We start from the raw sequence: 18055 nt of genomic DNA, 5'->3' as shown, positions 1-18055 counted from the left end.
AAAGCAATTATTCGCCGGCGGCACGCGGCAGTCACCCTCCTCGTAGCAGGCGCGGTTGGCACCACACCTATTTCTCAAGAAAAGCGGCAGCCCTGCGACGTTTGACCGGCCAACTTCACCCTCGCTTGCCAGTAAGCCACAGACACAGCCTAACAAAAACACCTAACAGCCGTCCAGAGTTCGGACAGTTTTCATTCTGCTTGCGAGTGTAAATGAGTGAGTGTTCTGCTCGAGACCCGCGCAAATACGCATTGCTTTCACACTGTTCGGCCTCCCCAATGACGTTCCGGGCATGGTGCCGCCTTTCACGCACAACGCTCACCTCCAGTGGCGGAGAATCGCCCGTGCAGTGGCGCGGGAAACACGTTGAGTTTATTTGACGCTAGAAGGGGCACAAGTCTCCCAAAATGTTGCGTACAATAAAAAATGTGAAAATCTTACCTTCAACCACCTCGCAGAGGCACAACCGCGTTGTTTTTAACGAGCCACTCTCAGCGATCACTGCATTTAGGCCTCGCGTCGGCTCGCTGGCGTATTCCGTCGGCTCGAAGGTCGGTGACACGGAGGCGACGTTGCAGTCCGTCGCACGTCAGTCCAGGCTGGTTCCACAATGTTCGCAACGAGCTTCGGTTGTTGGGAAGCACTTCACATCCGTTCGTCCGGCCGCAAGTTCACACCGGCAATACATTTTCGGGGACGCTGGAGCTCACACGACACACGACACCAACTGGCAGCCATTTTGTAAGGACGCGTAGAGGAGGAAGGGTTGAAGGAGGAGGAGAAGGAAATGGAGGTGGCGTGGGAGTTTTTAATACTCCCATTAGGACAAACACAGTAATCACAGCCAGATACTGCGTTTTGTGAAGAGGTACAACCGTGGTAAATGCGCTTATTTACGACGGCTTGTGGCCCCCGGTGTTAACTGGCAGTTTTTCCACCATCATACTACCACACGTGGGAGCAGGCCGTCTGTCGTGAGGAGTTTAAAAGACGCATTCCAACCAAGAAACTCCCATTCAGGCTAACTTTTGTTTTGTGTGTACTGTTGAATACAAGATTAACTATGTGGTTTTGGGGGGGGGGGGGGGGGCTTGTGCGATGACAGTGCGCGAATAACACTCAAAAAATCTGTATAGATGACGAAATTGGGAATTTGATTTTCAAGAATGTGTCGTAGAATCAGTAAAATTCCATACGCGTCTGCTGAAAAAATTGTCGTGTGGACGCTCATGGTTCTGGCTGCATTGAAATTTGGACCATGAGCAGCACACGACACCATAGTGGAGGTTTTAGAGGCGTCACTATAAAATGCTGCACATGTGTATTTAAACTGCAAGGACAGGAAGTGTTGCAGTATTGCAGCTCGTGATACACGATTTTTGTCAAGTCTCATAAAAGAAAGGCCGCACGACACAGGGCGAACTTGCCAAGGCGGTAAGCTGTTAGAAAAGGACGACCTGTACACATCTAAAAACGAAGCACTGAGATCCGAGGCTCGCTCTCTCACTCTAAGTGAAAAGGGCAGAGGAACGGATGGGCGATTTACAAAGAGCAGAGATGTTGATGTATCGTTAAAGACAGGATAAAAAAGATGATTATTCAGCGACGAAATTTCAAAAGCATAAAGTAAGTCCATGTACGTCCGTTGGTTCTTCAGGCTCCACTTATTACACTCGGCACACAGACTCTCGACAGGGCTAGTGCGAAAAGCGCCCGACGCAAGCCGTAGCCCCAAGTGTAGCACTCGGTCAAGCATTCGCAACGCTGTTTTAGTCGCCGACCCATATACCACACTGCCATAGTCTAAACGAGACCCAACCAAAGCAGTATAGAGCCGTAGTAGGAGTTCTTTGTCGGAACCATACGATTGGTGGGAGAGAACCCTAAGTATATTCATTGTTTTAGACATTTATGTTTAAGTTCCTTGATGTGTGGAATGAATGTGAGTTTGTGGTCAAACACAACACCTAAAAACTCGTGCTCCTTGCTCACAGGAAGCAACACGCCATTAAGAGTAATGTCTGGGTCCGGATGGACCCCGCGCTTCCTAGAGAACACAACGCAGGAGCTTTTAAGTGCGAATGCACTTTATAAGCGACCCCAAACCATCCACCGCCGGCGGCGGCGGCGGCGGCGGCGTCCGCAGTGCTCCTCTATATTTAAAAAAGAAACAGCATCCGGCGCCAGGTTTCGATCCGAGGACTTTGCGGCCGCAGCGCGACGCTCTACCAACTAAGCCACGGACGCCACGCTGATATCAGTGTGAGTAACGCGCCTTATATCTTTAACGCATTCAAACTACGTCGTCAGCGGCGTGCGTTGGCGACTCAGCGGCGTTATAGCGGCTTGATAACTGCGTGGTGTACACGTGATACTACAAACCCGCTGGAAGAGATGGAAGAGAAGGCGGCGAGGCGGTGGGCTGCGGGGGCCGAGCGCAAGCGCCGCAAGCGGGCCGACAACCGTGCATTCGCACTTTCACATTCTCCCCCTCGGGGAAATGCGGGGGAATTTTTTACAGGATTCAATTTAAAACCATTCTTGTCTGCCCAGCTGGCACGTTTCTTGACGCCGAGCTGGACTTGGCGTTCGCACATTGATATAATACATGATTTAAAAGACATCTGCACGTCATCTACATACATGGAGTAAGAAATTGTAGGCGGCAGTGCCTTCATAAGAGAGTTCATTTTTGCTATGAAGAGAGTGCAGCTTAGAACTCCGCCTTGCGGCACGCCATTTTCTTGCACGTGTACCTTTGACAGTGCAGAACCAACTCTGACGCGAAAGGTTCCCTCCTACAAATAACTAGCAAGGGTGTTAAACATATTACCTGAAACACCGAATGCTTTCAGATCAGTAAGGATCCCATAACGCTACGCGGTGTCATAGGCCTTTTCTAGGTCGAAAAACACAGTTAAAGAGAACTGTTTGTGAATGAAGGCATCCTAAATATGTGACTCTAATGTCACAAGTTGATTGTTTGTGGATCTCCCCGCCCTGAAGCCTGCCTGGCAGCTCTCGAAAAGACTGTTGTACTCCAAAAAGTGCACAAGCCTCCGGTTTATCATCTTCTCGAGACGCTTGCTCAGGCAGCTGGTCAGGGCAAAGGGTCGATAGCTAGCGGGAGAAGAAGAGTCCTTTCCTTGTTTCAAGAATGCTACAACTATGGCATCCCTACAAGACTTTGGAATGTGCCCCGAAAGCCATATCTTGTTGAAAAGGTGAAGAAGTGTTACAAGAGTGTCTGTGTGTAAGTTCTGTATTATTGTATATGTAATGTTGTCTGGGCCTGGAGCTGAGGGTTTACACGTGCTCAGAGCACCCCTCAGCTCATTAAGTGTGAACTCAGAGTTAAGAGAAGTGGCTGACCTGTCATTGTCACGTAAAGGCTTCTTTTCGGCCACGCGTTTGTGTTTAATGAAAGTGTTTGTTTAGTGTGCTGAACTGGAAACGTGTTGGAAGTGTTGTGCGAGTGCGTCAGCCTGGTCTTCGAGCGTATCCCCTGTTGTGCTGACCAGAGGCAGGCTGTGTGTTTGCTGTCCCTTGGGTGTGCGTATTTGTGTCCATACTTTCCATGTGTCTCTGTAGGAGTTAATTGATGTTATGAATGCACGCCAACTATCGCGTTTTGCCTCACGGCCCACACGTTTTCCAGACGCCTTGGCCCGTTTGAACAAGAGGAGGTTACTCGACGTGGGGTACCGACGAAGGATACCCCACGCCTTGTTCTGGGCCTCTCGCACCCGCCTACAGCCCTCATTCCACCAGGGCCTCCGCTGGTTGCGCGGGGCAACAGAGGCGTGGGGAATGGACTTTTCGGCGGCGTCGAGGATGTGCGCCGTTAGTAGTTGGGTTGCCTGCTCAACGTGTAGTTGTGTTATGGACGTGTAGTGCAGTTTAGATGAATCTGTAAATATATTCCAGTTTGCTCTTGCTTCATTAAACCTGTTTTGGGAAGATGGACTGCTCGGGCCATTACCTATATATGTTAGTGAGGTGGGGAAGTGGTCACTACCATATGGATCAGTGCCCACACCACACTCAAGACATGGAAAGAGAAATGCAGATCCAAAAGCGAAGTCAAGCTGTGAATAAGTGTTGTGTCCTATATTATAATATGTTGGCTTTTTTTGGTTGAAAAGACATGCTCCCGACGATGTTAAAATTTCTAAATTAGACGACCTCGGGCATCCGTGCGAGCAGAGCCCCAAAGAGAGTTATGTGCGTTGAGGTCGCCTAAAAGAATGAAAGGTTGGGGTAACTGATCTAGCAGACACTCGAAATCTGTGCTCGATAGTTGGAAGTCAGGAGGGATGTAAAGAGAACATAGTGTTATAAGCCTATTAAAAATTATCGTTCGAATGACAACAGCCTCTAGAATGGTCTGTAGTTGGACAGGGTGGCACGCCAAGGTTTTTCGGGCAATGATGGCCACACCGCCTGAGGATGTGCCACCACCATCTCTATCCCTCCTAAATACCATGTAACTATTCAAGAAATTTGTGTGCTTGGGGTTTAAATGGGTCTCTTGGAGACACATCACACTTGGCTGGTTGGAATGCAGTAACTCATAGACATCATCAAGATTTTTAAGAAGGCCTCTGCAGTTCCATTGCATGATATTTTCTCTTCCCATTATTGAAGTTTAGAGCTACTGGAGTATGTGTGTGTGTTTATGTGTCGGCTTTCGCGGCTTGTACTCTTGGAAGGGGCTTTTTGATTCTCTCTACTGACCTGGACGCCGGAGCCCGTTTCTTCCGCTGTGGTGCATGCCGGAATGGCTCGACGTCTAGGTCGTCATCTGAAGGGAAGGGGTGCCCAGCGGACTGGGCCCCCTAGACTTGGACTGGGCACCCTTTGCAGTGCCCTTCGTTTTGGGCACGACCGCCGAGGGCGTCAGGAGCGCCCCGGGTGGCACAGGCGGTGCGGCGGAGGTGGGAACTGCTGCGGTTTCCTCAAGCTCCATCTCCTCGCATATGCTTCGGGCCGGTGGAGGGGAGGAGACAGTGGGCGCAGCAGCATCCCCAGCCGACGTGGTTGCCACTACAGCCGCTGCTGGCTCAAGCGGTGCGGAGGCGAGTTGGGCCGCCGGAGGAAACCCAGGGGGGGGGGGGGGAGCGGGACCAGGTCCGACTCGCGGTACTGGGTCCCCGCGGAAACAAGACGCCGCTCCGCCCCCCGGCGAGCTGCGTTGGCGCACCTGCCCAGGGGGAAAGAGGCGAACCTCTTTCGCGCCTCTGGGAAGGTGATGTTCTCGTTTACTTTCAAGGCAATGATCTGTTTTTCTTGTTTGAATTTTTCGCAGCTCCTGGAATAGGGAGCGTGTGGTCCCTGGCAGTTCGCACAGGTGAAGCTCTCGGATTCGCATTTGTCGGTTAGGTGATCGTGTGCTGCACATTTTGCGCACGTCGGTTTACCACGGCAAGAGGTTGTGCCGTGCCCAAACCGCTGACACTTGAAGCAGCGGCGCGGGTTTGGCACGTAGGGACGGACCAGACATCTCATGAAGCCTGCGTTCACCGCAGGCTTCGCGGCGCTGCTGTCATGGCCTGATCGCTGCGGCCGTCGAGCAGATCTGCTTCAGTCTCATTTATTAGACCTCTATCAGAGATGACGCCCTGGCAGCTACTTAGACTGCGATGGGGCGTGATCTTGATGTCAACATCGACCATGCGCGTTTGCTTCAAGTGGTTACAGGATTGTTGTTTGTTTTGGACTTCAATTAGGACTTCTGTGGTTGTGAGCTTTTTAAAAAAGCCTTGCACGATTTGCCTACAAGGCTTTCAAGAAACTTGGAAATGAGAAAGAAAGACTGGGAAGGGATGGGTTTTGATTTATTCATGGATTCCATTACCAGCAAGCGCGAGAAATTATCTGCCTTTGGAATGGAGATTGAAGACAAAGGAGGAAAAGATAATTTGGTGCGGCCCCTTTTCAGGGACCGATCACGTTTGGGATGGGGGGGTTGAAAATTGCATATGATACATTGGAAAACACGGAGACGGGGGTACTTTCTCCTTTGACCTTACCCTGGTAGTCAAAAAGGTCCCGGAGCTCCCTGCCTGGTAGACAGGCAAGGAGCCCATCGGCCGGAGCTTGACCAAGGCTCCGACGGCCACCGTTTACGGCTTCTACCCTTCACCTTTCAACACCTCGCCACGGTTGGACACGGCTTATGTTTGGGAGCTCGGGGTCCGCGGTGTCGCTGCTCACCGTCACCATAAATACTCAAGGTGCCCCGTGCGGGGTCAACGAGGTGCCTAGTTATATATGTAGATTAGTGCAAGATCTATCTTTTAAGCTCTTCGGAACACGTGTACAAGCGACACATTTTTGGGCGTAGGGCGAAGATGCATAAGCTTGGCCGAAGAATGTGACCATCTTTCTTGGTTGGAAGCTCAACAGAGATAAGTAACAAATACAACTGTTGCTGTTCGCATTAATTATCTGGTAATTTGGTAACATTGTCTCGTCACTAGTGTCTTGTATCGATGGCACCCAGGAGGAGGGGAAGCATCAAAACCTTCCGAGAGATAAAAGAAAAACAAGAACAAAGAAACAAAAATTTGAAGTGCGCTCCAGAAACGCACCAATAAACGAACGCCGCGTCTAAACACCGAGGCATCATGGCCAAATATCGTAGCGCACTGGTCAGCCAATCAGAGAACGCCATGCAGGAGGCAAGTGGCTTGATAACAAAAATTACCCCCATCTCCCCGCGAGGGAACCCTGGTGTGATGCGGCGCATGCATACGCGAAATGATAGAGTACACGTGTTTTAGCGACCACCACCCAGCTCTTGATTACATTTAAGAATGATGACGTGATGGTCAGTAAAGTGCACAGTGACCACTTGCCACAGCAGTGGTCGAATCTTGGTTTCATCGTCGACGTTCCAGAAGAACGAGAGCGAGCGCTGACTGAACCGTCGCGGAGCGATACCCGCTTTATATTCACAGCGCTTGAAGGAAAGGAGACCGCTGAAGAGAGTCGCGCATGCGCGCACATGCGCACCGGAGCACCTGTTAACGCAGCGTTAACGCAGCGAAGCGCTCGCCAACCAAGCGCGCCAGCTGTCGTTATGCTAATGCGCCGGAGTGGAATGTTGCGCACAGCTGTGGGAGAGACAAACGGAGGAGAGTCGCGCATGCGCAGGTGGCGTGCGGACAGACGCCGACGACGCAGGAGGGACATGCCTCAGAGCAAGAGATGCGCCGCATCTAATATGGACACGGAAAGGCAAAGAGCCAATTAGAATATGCCGCGATCAAGCCCAGTGGGGTTAAAGACCGGGCGCACAATGTGAAGGGGGAAGGCACGATACCAGAAGGCGGAAAAAGTACGCGGGGAACGAGCCATGGGGACGCGGCCAGGCCACAGACTATGCCTACCCAGCCTGGGTGGTAGCGGGCCGACTTCTCATCGGCTGCAGCATCCTAGGCGCACCACGAACCTGTGTCTTCGTGGCCCCAGTGGCGGCGGTCGGGCACCGACGGCCAACGTCCACGCTCCGTCGGCCTTCGCGTCGACGGCCCTGAAGGGCTGCGTTCGCGCCGAGACCTACCTGGACTTCCAGCGGCAGCGGCTACCGATGAGTAGCCACCGAGGAAACACGTCGGGACGTGCGGAGCCCACGCCGTTCAAGGAACGACCGCGCGCATCCGACGCCGGCACCGGAGTGAGACGAGGACGGCTACCACCGAGTCGCGGCCAGCCAACACGCGCGGCACGTTAGCCCTGACGACCGCGGTAGGCTAGTATAATATGGACATAGTCGTAGGACACAACTAAGGAGTCGTAGTGGGACAGACATCAACTGGGACATGATGTAATAAGTTTCTATGGACTACTTCTGTAGAACTTCATTGTAGAATTTTCTGGGTTTGAATTTGAATGGTATTTTGTGATCTGTAGTTTGGAGTTTGAGTGTTTATCAATTGTGTGGAATTTCTTTTGTGGTTTGCCTTAGGGGTTCTCCAAGTGTGTATTAAAATGTGTGTTTTGGTAAACCCGTCAACGGCTTTCCTGCGTCCATCTCTCTACTGCTCAATACCCCCTTACCATAATTCCTCACGTGACAACTATGAGAAATAAATATTTATTTGTATATTTTCTTAGGATATCTAATTGGTGCATGATTATTGATTCGTAGGTGGGCTTTTTGCTTCCAAATGTTTGTGGTGACTTCAAGCTTTCCTTTTTTGTGTGTGAATGCACTGTCACGCTATTAGTAATAGTAGCTGCGGGGAATCGAAAAAAACGTACTTGGGTGGCTAGTGTAGCATATCTTGCTTTTAGTTTCTTCACCCAATACAGTACTTGTAATTAAATGTCATAGAACATGCATACAAACTAAGCCCTAGCTAACATGGTGTCATTACATAGGTGCCACCAGTATTTTATTCCAACTATTCAAGCACAAAATTTAAGCTATTTAGTTTGAATCCCATCTGGTGGCTCAATGAATAAGACGCAAGCTGTAGAAGCGACTAAAAGTATTCAAAGGTTAATCCGCCGGTTCCCCGAGAAAGAAAGACCTGTCTATCAATTAAAAAATAGACCACAGGTTACCAATATTCAGTGATTACGTCGCACCCGTCCATGGCATTGCCTGTTCCGCCTCAAACGTGCGCGAAAAGTAATCAGCGTTAGCAGCCCAAAAACGGCATTACGAATTGCCTAATATAGCTTTGAATACCCGGCCAAAACAACTCTTCAGCGACTCTACTGATAGTTTGACCTATCCCTCTGTGGCCTGCTATTTTTGATGCGCCAATGTCGAAGATTCTGTGCATATATTGCAGTACGACCACTTCCATAGCTTCTCGTCCTGAGCTGGAGTTGAATAGGCATCTTAGGAGAAGCATGTCAAGTTCATAAATTTGTAACTCGTGAACTGTAGGATTGCGTTTTCAAGAAATTCCACTTGTCAATGGCAGTTTTTCAAACATTGCTACCTTACCTGCCGTCCTGCTAACCCATGCAAAGTTGTTGCTTACATGAAGATGGGTGGAACTTGGAGTGCGACCTTTATCTCCTTCCCTGTGTCTATTCTTTTATAGCAGCTGATATTTATGCTTCAGGGTTGCTTCTGAGCGGCGAACTATTACTCTTGGCTGGGTCTGTCGTGCTGATGCTAGAACATTTTTGTGGTTTTTCGCCCTTTAAGTCCATTTGGACGGCCTCCACGTGGAACACCCCCTTTAAGTTCGACAATTTCAAGATACATGTGAGGTCTTTAGCTATTAAATCCTATTTTGCCAGGCTAATACAATGTCGAGTTATCTATGATGGCTTCGTGTAGCCGCATGATGGCTTTGTCAACTGCAATAACGGGTGACATCTTTTCTGTAAGAACTTCTTCACGTGCAAAGCCCATTCCAAGGAGTGCTGTATTCGCTCCGCTATCGCTCAACGCAGCGGTCTTGGGCTTGGCATTTCTCCACATTAATCAGCGTTCTGTAGAAATGATTCATTGTCGTACGTGGTGGTGCTTTTTCGGCTTAGTCTTTATATGCTTCATCGTCCATTTTTTGTTGTGCTGTCGTTCGCACAACAGCACGAACCGCACTCACACTTTTTCTGGGGCTATATCGGCAGGTCTTGGTGCTGTGGGCTATCTTTTGGCAGCCTTCACAAATAAGGTCAGTTCACAGTAAGGTCAGTCTAGTATTATTGTGACAACCTGCTGCTGAATGTGCCGCGAAAGTGCACAGAAAATACTTTTTATGCAAACGAGAAGTAGGGAGGCGAATCCTTAATTCTGTAGCGTACAAACTGATAGCAAGCTGCTTATCTGGCTTGTCTCAAATCCTAGCCATATTAATTAGGCCCTGCACCTCAAGAAATTTGTCCGGAGGCACTGCCAGGTCGATAAAGTCTTGTAGTCACTTTTTTTCAGAAACACGAATAAGCTGGCGTCACAGCATTTAGGAATAGCTCCACGAATAGGGCCGGCTAATTGGAAGTGATGAGCCAGTGTTGGATTTTTTACATGCAGTCACCAAACAAGAGATTACCAAAGCGTATGGACTGGCTCGCAACACTCTCTCCACCCAGGGAGAAGCTGGACAGACCCCAGACCGTAATATTCAAACAACTGCAGGCCGGAACCCTCCTAACACCTCTACTTTTACACAGAATACACCCCGATGCCCACCTGAACAGCAAGTGCAGGGTCTGTGGAAGAGAAACGGCTACTCTAACGCACATGCTGTGGAATTGCAATGAACTCACCGAAGAAGCTAAGTCAGGAACCCTTCCGCGGCTACTAGCAGCAGCACTGACATCCTACGAACAAAGAGAAGAACTCTGGGCCGTCCAGCAAGGCCAAGAGGTGACAATGAGGCAGGCTTCCGAAAACACGCGTGTGGGTGAGAAGAAACCTAACCAAGATGTCCCCCCGACGGTAACAGGCGCGGTCGACTAGCTGCGCGTACGTGTACGGTAGTTTTACAGGCTCAATAAATTTGATTCCACTACCTACCAGCGTAGTCGTCAAGCACTACCACGCATGTAAAACAAACTCCAGCGCTAATGCTAGAAATTAAAAGACAGCCTGCTTGGGAGAGGTCATCGCGGCTCCCACATTGTCTAGAAGCCATTATGGACAATTGTAGATATGGCTACGAGTGTGGCAATCCTTCTCGAGACGACTTGCAGATTCCACCACTGCTGCCTTGAGTCGATGACGAAGAGCTGCTGGAAGTCCATAATGCTGACTTTGCGACCAACCACCACTCGCCGCGAAGAAGAAGACCATTTTGATGCATATGACCACGATTACTAGCACCGCAACTATGCAAATAAACAATAATACTGAAAGTTACCTATGGGTCCGGCAATGCTCGACTAGAACAGGTTTGGCATTTAAGTCTCGCGCGTGAGTGCGAGCTTCCCTGAATATTTTTTCGCCGTTTGCTTCACTTCAAATTGTGACTGAAGGTTGCCCAAAATCTCCACAATGTCCACAAGCTTTCCGTTTATACGTAATAGAACTATTTCTGGGGAGAAATCATGCCAAAGGTGTTCAATACCTTCGGTACAACGGTTGGCAGAAACAAGACAACAAGGGCAGGTCTAGTTTTTATTGCTCTCTGAAAGGCCACAGCATCATCGACGATGATAGACACAGTCACGCTGGACACATACCGCATAGTGCCTTGATCAGAAAGCGACTCCTTACAAACCAGACTTGTAGTGTACTTCGCCATTACGTCATGTACTATTATGAGCAATATGAAAGGGAACACAGGAACGCGTAGAAAACACCCTCAGATCCAGATATGAGTGATACGCAGCGGCCGCCGTCGGAAACAAAGTGGAAAGGAGGACGCTGTTCTAATAACTGTTCCCATTCCCGCCGTTCGTCTTATCGGCTGTCTGACGATGCCATATTATCTGTGGAATGACGTAAGCGTCGGCTTTGTAGAAATTCCACCGTTTTAGGGGTGCCAACTGTTAGTGGAAGAGCGCCCTCTTTTCCCCTCTCGTTTTTAACAGCGCCGTCCGCGTATCGCTCCAAGTCTGTTTCGAGGCTGTTTGCCAAGCGTTCCTGTGTTCCCTTTCATATTGCTCATAATGGTACATAAAATAGCTAGTTCAGGAGCAAATGCAGTGTCCAGGGCATTGGCGACAATATATAGAAAATGTACAATGGGGCAGTTCAATTTACGTCAACCTGTAAAGTCTAAAAACACGTTTACTTCATCGGCATTACTTCTCTCCCCACAGCCACCATAAAAATGCGTCGGGGCCGCTAAATGTTGTCACTTTATCCTGCCTGCGCTGGTCACGTCATTTTGCAGATTGGCTTGCTGGCGAAGTGTCTCTGATCCTTCTGTATCGGGGATATCACCCGGATCGACTTCACTGCCCAGGCTTTAAAGAAAGAAGATTCCTTGATATGGAGGGATTTCGGTTGTCTCAAGGGGGCGGGGTAACTTTGTGAAGACGGCTGTTGACCATTCAGAATTTGTCTGAGAACTCTGAGTTGAATCTGCTGTTGAGAAATAAAGAAGCGCAAGCAGGGGGCGACAGTACCAGAAGAGGAAGATGAGGATCGGACGCGCTCACTACCTCGCAAATTGACTCGATCACCGTATCGGAAGCCAGACGCTGGTCCTTTTTCGCTACACATTTTCTGGTGCCGTGAAACCCGGGAACCGGCGCACGAGCGGATCTACGTTCGACGGCGCAGCGGCTCCGAGGCACGCGAGGCTTAGATACCTTCGTACTGCTTCATCCTGGAAGCCTTGCCCTCGGCCGCCGCCCCTTTCGGCTCGTGTCCAAGCCCGCCCTTGTCCCTTGGTATTCGGAACCCCAGCGTCTTGCTTCATCGACTAATGCCATGGACGCACTTCGTCTTCGCCGAGATGTCCTGCGAGCGACCATCTCCGGGACCATGACAGTCCTCGACGCCTTGCTGCGGAGCCAGGCAGCAACGGCCCTTGACAGACAAAATGTCCTCGACCTTATTTTGCAATACCAGGTGAGCCTTCACAAACTCGACGCTCAAGTTCAGGAGAACCTGAAGGATGAAGAATTTGATGCTGACGTTTTGGAAGCCATAGATTACGACAAGCGTATTTGCGCCCTGAGAATGCGTGTACGCTTCTCTGCAAGCCAAGACTCTTCCGCAAGCCACGTCCTTCAACCTCAGGCGGCCCTGTTCACCACCCGCATCACAACCTCGACTATTTGCTCGCTCCCCAAGGAGGCCCGGCGGCCAATGGTCTCGGGTGACGTGCCGCCCGTCCCGGAAATGACTGGCACGCGGGTAGAAGAACAGGGCAACGGCGACGGAGGCGCTTCGGCCTTTCAGAACGCCAAACAGGACACCGAGGTGCTCAGCCAGGGAGAGATGCTCCAGCAACTGCGCAGTTCCGCTGCTTCCGTGACTGCAGTATCGGGGAAGTCTCAAGGACACTCCCCGGACCTCGGCGCAGCTGACGTGGCTATCGTTTCTGAGACAGCTCAGCAGCCGTTCCGTGAATCTTGCCTAGCCAAAGAGACTTCTGCTTTGGAGATGCCGAAGTGGCCCCAGAATGACGCTGGTGTCACAGACGCAATTCTCACTTCGGAGACGTCAATACAGTTCTCCTACAACCCTCGCATCGAAGACTCGACTTCCGGACCGGAGACATCTCACCGGCCTTTCCAGGACCTTGGAATCACCGTAGCAACTCCCGCTTTGGAGGCGTCCCTGCGACCCTGTTGCGATTGTTTTGTTGGAGACGCAGCTCTCGTTTCTGCGACATTTCAGCAGCCCTGCTACGGTTCGCCGACTGTTTCGTTGGGTCCGGCAACGAAAACGCGATTCGTGGGGAAGGTAGACCCGCTTCAGAGGATAACGAAGCGGATGCTTCTCTGGCGCTCCGTGAGCGAGGTTCGACTCCAGAGGCGAGCAGCGGCCGCTCGCATACTATCCGGGTGGCGACGAATCCACGCGGCGATACAGAGCGGTTGCTTCCATGGTCGCGACCCCTTCTCTGGCGAGCACGATTCCATGCTGGACGCGCCTTTCTGCTGCGCTTACGTGCCCGACCAAAGCAAAGTCTCCTCGTCCGCGTACGAAACAGCATTGTTACTTCAGCGCATCGATCGATTTGTGGAGGCCGGACAGGATATGAACACGACCCCAGTGACACTGCATTCGCTGCATGTTCTCTGGGCACTTGGCTGCCCGCATGATCTGTTTCCTTTCGATCCTGGCGGCTGCCTTCTGGTCGAAAATCTGGAGCATGGATTTTCTTCCCGGGTGACCATAGGAACATTCGCGATATTCACTTTTAGACCCTGTCAATTTGATCCAGCAACCCAGCAAGCGCTCGTTGCCCGTGTTGCTGGCTATAGGCATGTACCGATATCGACGGCATCTAGACACCCAGCCAAATGCTCCACTGAATCCCCCAGCCAGCCTACAAGCATTGCCACTGTGGAATTATGTGCCGCCGGAAGTCGAACAACTGGTCGTAATGAGGCCCGGACTTCTGCACTTCCCGTGCTGCTGCCAGCTAGCTCCCAACCAACTTGGCGGCGGCGGGAGTGTGTTGAGAAATAAAGAAGCGCAGGCTGGGGGCGACAGTAGCAGAAGAGGAAGATGAGGATCGGACGCGCTCACTGCCTCGCAAATTGACTCGATCACCGTTTCGGAAGCCAGACGCTTGTCCTTTTTCGCTACATCTGCTACGTAGAACTTCAATAGCCACATCAGAAAGATTTAAGGAACTGGCAACTACAATGAAGGAAAATTTTAACAGCAAAGAGGAGACATCTTTAACTTCTTTCTTGCCTAGAAGTGGAGAGTCCTGCATCGTGACAATGTTAGTAGTTAGCAATGACAATAAACCCTGTATCGATATTCCCACGTGCAGTGACACCAACTAATCAAAGCGCCCTTCTTATTACAAAATGACGAAAACATGAAGCTTCCAGTATGCATACTAAGTAAAATGAGTCTAAATCCACTCTCTGAAAGTGTAAAATCTAAACTGCCGAAGTCTAAAGCCAAAGTCAACTTTAACTCAGCCAATGTCCAACCCTCGCCCGCACAACGAAGCACAAGGAAATGGTGAGCGACCCAAATGTGATGACAGGTTCTTCATCATTGAGTTGATGTTGAGGTTAGGGAGAACTCACGACGCGGAAGTGGATACCAGGAGCAAAAAATCGCAACACCGGTTCGACGGGCAAGGAAAAGGAACATTTATGCAGGATGGGAAGTTAGGGCAAGGTTAGATGTTAACCATGAGAGTTCTCGCGACTAAAAGCTTCTTGCGACTAAAAGAGTCTCACGTAGACGATGCACGGAGATGTCGTTGCAGCGATTGAAGGCGCGAGCGATGCAGACGTCTTCAAAAGAAACAGCCAGGATCAAGGCGCAGCTGCTGAAGAAGCGAAGGCGAGCTACGGAAGATGCTGCAGCGTGGTCTGGGGAGGAATAGGCGCACTGCAGCAAAGGCCACGGCCGGGCATTGCCAGTGGCGACGTGGAGTCTCGACGTTTGATACCAAGGGTCGCAGAACGCCTGGTTCCTCGCCAAACAGACGACAGGCTTCCGGAACCATCGAGCTCGCCAGGCAGCCCATCTTGTTGTTGTTGTTGCGGTTGCTTATATTAATGGCGCATATCGAACCAGGGGATCGGCCAAACATCAGTCGTTAAGCCGAAAGAGATTACTGACTAGTTATATTACTCGACAAAATTAGAAAAATATTGGATTTTTTTCTTGTGTTTGAGGAATCGGGTTTGAAAATTAGTCATTAATATCATGAAACCAAAAAAAGGAAATAAATAAATAAATAAAGAAGAAGAAGAAGAAGAAGAAGAAGAAGAAGGCGGAGGACGAGGAAGAGGAAGAGAAGAGAAGGAGGCGAGAGAAGAAAATAAGAAAAATATTCAGAAATGAAGACTTTTGGAGGGCTTAGGTGAGCTGAAAGTTCTTCCTACTCGTCTTCATCTTCCTTGTTCCGGTCGCTGCTTCGCAATCCACAATGATGATGACCAACGGCGACACCTTGCACTGGTCCTTTTCCTTTTCATTTTTGGCAACTCACCACTATCATCATCAGCGATCCTGTTGAAGGCGAATGTGTCTCCCAGTGCTATACGGTATTGTGTTTTGTGCGTGAAAACCTCCCATGGTCTCCTGTCGTGATATGATTGAGGTGCCGTTGTGGAAACCCATTGTGCAAACTTGGCTTTCCTGCAGTGCGTTTTCGTTAATCATATCGGCGTCAGGGAAGCATAGAAAGCTTCGATTGAATGCCGTGTCCTAATGCTGCGTTGATTCGCTTTCCGCTGGGGCCGAGGGATGGCGATCTCCGTCAAAGGAGCAGCTCTTGCGGGCCTATCGGACTGTGGTAACACGGCAAAAGGTCTTCACAACAGACAGGACTATCACGTTATGCTGCCACAGCTGTCGTCCGAACCATCTGTAGTTAACACGGGTAAAAAAAGAAAAAAAAACTTACACCATCTTCTCGTATTGAACCCTGATGAGGATGCGAATTATCCTGAGGGTTCCGTGTGGTTCAATTGTGTTGCCGTTATGTTGAGTGATTTGATGTTTAGTAGCGCCAGCGGGAATTCGGCGTCCGGGTCCACACCGGTGGCCAAGGCACGTAAGTACTGTTGTGTGACGGTGAGTAGGCGGTGGTTCTCGAGGAGCCGAAACTCATCCATCATGTTCCTGTCGATGTTGTGGTCTCTGTGGTAGAATCGGTAGTTTCCGTCAACGTTGGTGAGGTATAGGTTGTTGACGTTGGTGCTCCGGCTGAGAGCAACGTGCAAGCCCTCCTATTCGCAGCTTTGACTTCTTCTCCTTCCTCTTCTTTTTTAGCGGTACCCCTACTGGAAGATGACGATGGTGGTTGAACGCGAAGCTATCTCGTGATGGATTTTTTGGTAGACCAATCCCTAGGGGCATCCTGCCACAATCATCATCGGAGGCGCTGCGGACGGGGCACGGACAAGTGACATCCCCACAGGCAAGAGATGCTCCGCATCTAAAAAATACCAAGAAAACAGTTCACGTGCATCAGCGCCTCAAGAGGGGAGCTCAAGGCAACTTGCGCTCCGGACGCGTGTTTGTGAATTCGGTTGCCGTTGGCTTGAGCACGTGGTGACGCGTGCACTTTGGTGGAAATATAAAATCCTGTGGGCAAAACGATTCGGTGCCGCTAGTCATGCACCAGAAAGACGACGACATAGATGGATATGGCGACGACTGCTGCTACCACAGTGAAAAGCGACGACAAAACATGTACAGCCTCCCAAATTTTTAATAATATAGTGGGAGCGACGGCCGATCGGCATGTCTGCGACTTTTCACGGTGTTCACCGACAAAATAGGCGAAGGTACGCGCTTGGGCATAAAACTATCTGTTGTGGGAGGGTCCTCTGCTTCGCTGCTCTTCACAGGGAAACACACCCCCTGTTTTTCTTATCTTGCAAGACCATTTAGCCACCGCCGAAAATAGCTAAGCAGCGTGTGCCGCAAAGTCCTTCAGATGCACTGGCAGGGTGTGTAGCACTCTCAAGAAAACAGCATATCAGACGACACTCATACACCAGATAGCCCTATGCATGTGCGCGTCCTCTCGCCTATATAAGGCGCTGACATGCCGGTTGGTAGTCGCTCCCGCTATGTTATTTAAAATTTGGGAGGCTGTACATAGACAATAATGGTGCTTCCTTCAGTAAAAGAAATCCTCCAGCTTCGGTATGGTTCAAGCATTCTGCGACGTAGTGCAATCTTAACCAATTCTTTTTATTGAGGAGCTTGATCATTGTTTGCGTTTTGGCATCACTAAATTACCATCAGTGAGACATAGAAAGCTTCTGTTTGAAAATAAATGTTTTGCGGTTGCAAGGGACGAGGTGTGGCATGGTTTTGCCATCCCCCTTTGTTTTGTTCTACCAAAAACTATACGAATTTTCAGACAACAATGCTGATGCGAACTCCAAAGTGGCGCATGTAAGGGCTGAAGCTGCCAGTCGCGTTAACAGGTACCCACTTCCCGACGTTCACAACAGCGACAAGCCTGACGTGCAGTGACAGGTTCCAGAAGCCACATATGGTATGAATGCACCCGGGGATTTTGAAGAATAGTAGCATTTCGCAGCATTTAGAAGGTCTCAAGAACTGTAATTTAGATGGCAAGAGACAGAGAAACTAGGTTGCCTTAAAGTCAAGTGTGTGCACTTCAGAGACCTGGAGCAAAATCAGCTGTCCAACTCCCGCGACACAAAAAATAATGACGAGCAGTTAGTGTTTTTCGGGTATTCAGTTCTGACACATGTACAAACGAAGAAGCATCCAGGCAATCACACCATCATCAGCAGATGTATGTAAACCACATGCAGCACGGCCGGTCTGTACCAATTTAGGAAAACTCAACGTACCCATGAGCCAAGCAACATTATTTAGGCCGCTAATTCCGTGCTAGAGAGCAATGTCAAACGTTCGCTTTGAAACTGCCATGTTTTCGGCGAAATTCAATGTAATTTACCCTCAGCACGGATACAAAAGATCTTTTTGTGCGGGATC

Source organism: Haemaphysalis longicornis, unplaced genomic scaffold (assembly GCF_048455015.1).
Source record: "Haemaphysalis longicornis isolate Haplotype H1 unplaced genomic scaffold, Haemaphysalis longicornis Haplotype H1 scaffold_7, whole genome shotgun sequence".
NCBI lineage: Eukaryota > Metazoa > Arthropoda > Arachnida > Ixodida > Ixodidae > Haemaphysalis > Haemaphysalis longicornis.
This window is presented reverse-complemented; position numbering follows the sequence as displayed.